This window comes from Cervus canadensis, chromosome 3 (genome assembly GCF_019320065.1).
Source record: "Cervus canadensis isolate Bull #8, Minnesota chromosome 3, ASM1932006v1, whole genome shotgun sequence".
NCBI lineage: Eukaryota > Metazoa > Chordata > Mammalia > Artiodactyla > Cervidae > Cervus > Cervus canadensis.
The window spans coordinates 94,958,169-94,963,495 of record NC_057388.1 but is presented as its reverse complement, the minus strand read 5'-3'; positions in this window follow the sequence as shown (position 1 = coordinate 94,963,495).

Below are 5,327 nucleotides of genomic sequence, written 5' to 3'. Positions count from 1 at the left end.
ATGGAGTGGGTTGCTGTGTCCTCTTCCAGGGGATCTTCCTGACCCAGGGATAGAACCCACATCTCCTGCGGCTCCAGCATTGCAGGCGGATTCTTTACCACTGAGCCACTGGGGAAGGCCATCTTTCATTCTATTTGCCTCTAAATGTTGGTACTGTGCTTGTCTTTGTTCTCAGCACTATGTTTTTCTTTTTTCTTTTTTAAGTGAAATTATCCAAATATGTGGCTTAAGCTATCACTTATATGCTTATGCTTCTCCATCCTAAATCCCCAACTGGACCTTTCTCCAGAGCTTAGATGCATATAGTCAGCCCTATTAATCATTTCAACTTGGCTATCCACACTGTCACTTAGAATTGTAACTGAACTCATCGCTCATATCTTCTCTGACACAGTATTTGAAAACTTCTTATCAATTATCTCATACCTCTGCTTAACACACTCCAGAGGCTATCCCCGAAATTCTTGACAAAGCTTAAGATATTGTACTTAAGATATAAGTTATGCATGATTTTCTGCTGTCTATTTTTCTATTCTCCTCTCTCATCCATTCACCTGTATTCCTTGATTCTTCTTGCCTTTTTACTCACTTCTTTCTCTACAATCTGCATTATTATCTGCCCTTCCTTTCTTCAGCTCATAAACACCTGCCTATCTTACCAAAAGTCAGTACAAATAGTAACTCTTCTAGAGAGTCTTCCTTAGTGCCACGTCTAATTTCAATATGTCAATACCCCAATTCAAGGCTCTTAGTAGATCACACTCATGTTGTTTAGTCGTTAAGTCATGTCTGACTCTCTTGTGACTCCATAGACTGTAGCCCGCCAGGTTCCTCTGTCCATGGGATTTCCCAGGCAAGAATACTGGAGTGGGTTGCCATTTCCTTCTCAGGGAATCTTCCTGATGCAGGGATCAAACCCCCGCCTCCTGCATTGGCAGACAGATTCTTTACCACTGAGCTACCAGGGAAGCCCAGGCCATACTTACACCTGTAGTATTATTTGCACTACATGTTAACTACTGATTTTCTTGTTCATTAATCTAAGAAATCTGTGAAACCTCAGAGTCATCCTTGACATTTCTTTTTATATCATAACCTATTAAAAAGCAGAGACATTACTTTGCCAACAAAGGTCCATCTAGTCAAGGCTATGGCTTTTCCAGTGGTCATGTATGGACGTGAGAGTTGGACTATAAAGAAAGCTGAGTGCAGAAGAATTGATGCTTTTGAACTGTGGTGTTGGAGAAGACCCTTGAGAGTCCCTTAGACTGCAAGGAGATCCAACCAGTCCATCCTAAAGGAGATCAGCCCTGGGTGTTCATTGGAAGGACTGATGTTGAAGCTGAAACTCCAATACTTTGGCCACCTGATGCTAAGAGCTGACTCACTGGAAAAGACCCTGATGCTGGGAAAGATTGAGGGCAGGAGGAGAAGGGGACAACAGAGGATGATGGTTGGATGGCATCACCAACTCGATGAACATGGGTTTGGGTGGACTCTGGGAGTTGGTGATGGACAGGAAGGCCTGGCGTGCTGTGGTTCATGGGGTCGCAAAGAGTCGGACATGACTGAGCGACTGAACTGAACTGACACACAATTCATCGAGAAACTCTCTTGGCTCTACCTTCAAGATATATGCAAAATCTAGTCATTTCCTACTACCCCTTCTCTACTTTTCTAGTCCAAGCTACCAACATGAGTCTGGATTTCTGCGGTAACTTTCTAACTGGTCCCTCTTGACTCCAAGTATTCCACTCTCAACACAGCAACCAGAGTGATCCTCTTAAAGTATCAGTCAGCTTATATTTCTCTGCTCAAACTCTGTCATGGCTCCCCATTTCATGCGGAGAGAAAGCCACATCCAGAAAGGGCGTACATCACGAAGTTCTCTAAACTTTCTCTGACCTCAGCTCCTACTACTGCTTTGCTGCTTACTTCTGCCTTATTTTATTGGATCATAATATCTCAGAGCCTTTTCACTGGGTGTCCCTCTTATTAAAATATCCTTTCCCCAGAGAGCCACATGAATAACTCATTCTGTGGTCTGTGCCCAAGCGTCATCTTCTCAGAAGAGAAGATTTTACCATTATTAAAATTACAGCCTGCAGCTCACTCCAACACTAGCCCTCTTGGGCCTCTGCACATTAATATACTTTCTCCATAGTATTTTTACTTTTTCATATAATATCTCTTGTATTATTTGTTTATGTTCTGTTACTCCTTCTAGAATATAAGCTTCACAGGGGCAACGATTTATATTTTATTCACTGATGTATTCTAAATGCCTAAAGTAATACCTGACAAATAATGAGCTTTTGATCAATACTTGCCAAATCAATGAGTAAACAAGTGAATAAGAGAATGATAATAGGGTCCATGAACTATTTCTCTATTTCTAGACATAGCAAAGTGCCTGAAATATACAGTAGACATGCAATTATTCTTGACAGAATATATATATATGAACAACTGATTAAAAGAATGGTTGGGAGATCTGGTGGGGTCTCCACCATTTTATAAAGATAAATAAAATATAGTCTCTAAACTAAATATGCTCCCTGTCTCTCTGGAAAAGGGTAAGAAAGACAAATTATGCTATTGTAAATATGAACCTAATGTTCAGAAATAATTACTAATCTTAGCTGTCCTGTTCTGTCCTGCAAATTATACTATTGCTGACCAGCTAAACTTTGATTATCAGCATTCTTTACAGTTTTCAGAAAGACCCTAAGTATTTTTATGTCTTCAATTCCCTCTTGCTCCATAGGATGTTAATATTTTCTCTAATATGAAGCCCTCAAATCATTCCCATGATTGGACCCAGTAAGAAAAAGTTTCCTCTTTTTATGTTCTGGTCACCAATTTCAAAACTGAGTGGGTGAGGAGGATGGTTTCCACAGCACCAACAAAGAATTCTTAGATACCAGAAGAGTATCTGAGAATTCAACTTGATTCTGACACTATATACTTGGTAGGTAGCATCAGATTCCACAGGTTAAAGGTTCAATCACACAAGATCCCCCCCCTCTCACTTAGGATGCCAGAGGCAAGTCCAGGTTGTCACCTGTGCTTCTCACCTACAGGCTACAGATCAGAAGTTCCAACAATCCCCTCCTTGAGTTCAATTAACTTGCTAGAGTGACTCACAGAACTCAGATAAACATTTTACTTACTTGATCACCAATATATCTGGAATCTAAAAAAAGTACTACAGATGAACCTATTTGCAGGACAGGAATAGAAACACAGACATAAAGAACAGAGATGTGGACGTGGGGGGAAGGGGAGTGTGGAATGAACTAGGATTAGGATTGACAGTAGGACTGACACTGTGCTGTGCTTAATCACTTGGTCGTGTCCGACTCATTGCGACCCCATGGACTGTAGCCTGCCAGGCACCTCTGTGCATGGGGATTCTCCAGGCAAGAATACTGGAATGGGTCGCCATGCCCTCCTCCAGGGGATCTTTCCAACCTAGGGATCTAACCCAGGTCTCCCACATGGCAGGGGAATTCTTTACCTTCTGAGCCACCAGAGAAGCCCAAGAATACTGGTGTGGGTAGCCTATCCCTTCTCCAGGGGATCGTTCCAACCCAAGAATCAAACCGGAGTCTCCTGCATTGCAGAAGGATTCTTTACCAGCTGAGCTACCAGGAAAGTCTGGCAAATATTCACTACCATGTGTAAAATAAAGAGCTAGTGGGAACCTGCAATATGCACATGGAGCTCAGCTTGGTGTTCTGTGATGACCTAGAAGGGTGGGGAGAGGGGTGGGGTGGGAGGGAAGTCCAAGAGGAAGGGGATATATGTATACATATAGCTGACTCACTTCGCTGTATAGCAGGAACTAACACAACATGTAAAGCAATTACACTCCAATAAGAAAGGGTATAATTCAGGAATAGCCAGGTAGAAGAGACGCATGGACGCATAGAGCAAGGTACAGGGAAAAGGGCAGAGCTTAGATCCTCAATGTCCTCTTCAGGTGCCCCACTATCCCTAAATCTCCACCTGTTCACCAGCCTGGAAGCTCTATGAATCCTGTCCTTCTGGGGTCTTTTTGTTCATTGTATTTTTAGGGGGAAGGCTTTGTTACATAGTCATGGTTGATTAAATCATTGACCTCTAGCAATTAATTTAACTTTCAACCCCTCGCTCCTTCCCAGAGCCTGTGATGGCAGGCGGGGTTCTAAAAGTACCAACACTCTAATCATATGGTTGGTTCCCTGGCAACCAATCTAGTCCTAATATTGCCTCAAAGGGCTTTCCAAAAGTCACCTTGTTAATATAGCCAAAGACTCCTTCATAGCTCTTAACACAAAACACTCCAAAGGGTTTAGGAACTTTGTGCCAGAAATGACAAAAACTATTATATATATATATATATATATACATATATATATGTATATATATGAAAGTGAAAGCATGCAGTCATAATATACATATATATTTCTTATTATAAATCTCAATGCCACACTTCCAAAGAAAAAAGATAGTATTATAGTCTCATGGATTATATAGTTTTGGAAGATAATACTATAGTCTTGAATGAGATAGTTATTCCTCTGACAGAAAAGAGTCATTTGAATGCTTTGCTTTTGATCAAAGTTTGCTCATAGTTTGTCATGTTTGGATTGATGGTGATGATTTTATTAGTTTTGGAATATTATTTCCATCATGTAGATTTTTGGGTAAGATAAGTGGAGAAGATAATCAACAAAACACAATTTTTTCCTTTTGTAATTTTGAAATACATTCAATTTATATGAAGTGCTTTAGGTGGAAGAGTTCTCACAAATGTAAGAATATGGAAAGGTGAGAAAGGAGAAACCTAGATAAACAAAGTAAGTCTACCCAAATAGAATACAGAGAATTTTGAAATGAGTAAAATATGTGAATCTTTTCTAATTTCAAAAGCAAATCTTTTTGCATTTTGGTTTGAGCAGGTTCTCTGCCACTTCAAGCTTGAAAAGAGAGAAATGATAAAGCCAGTTTCAAAAACAGATAGTGTTGCCCAAGAGGTTTAGTGGAGGTTTATTATTTATTAAGCCGTGATGAGAAATGCCTTTGTATGGTGTCACTCTGTAACATCTACAGTAATGGGCCACTGGTTCCATGGTTAATCATATTCAAACTAACATATTAAATTAGCCCAACATTAATCACTAGAAAAAGTCCAAAGATAAATGACTGAAAAGGGCATTTAAGTGAAGGGAGTAGCTTGAAGATAACAGCAAGCAGGACATATAAATAAAAGCAAGGATAATTACATTCTCTTTTAAGCAAAGATCATGGAAATCTCTACCTGCTTGAATTATGGCAAAAAT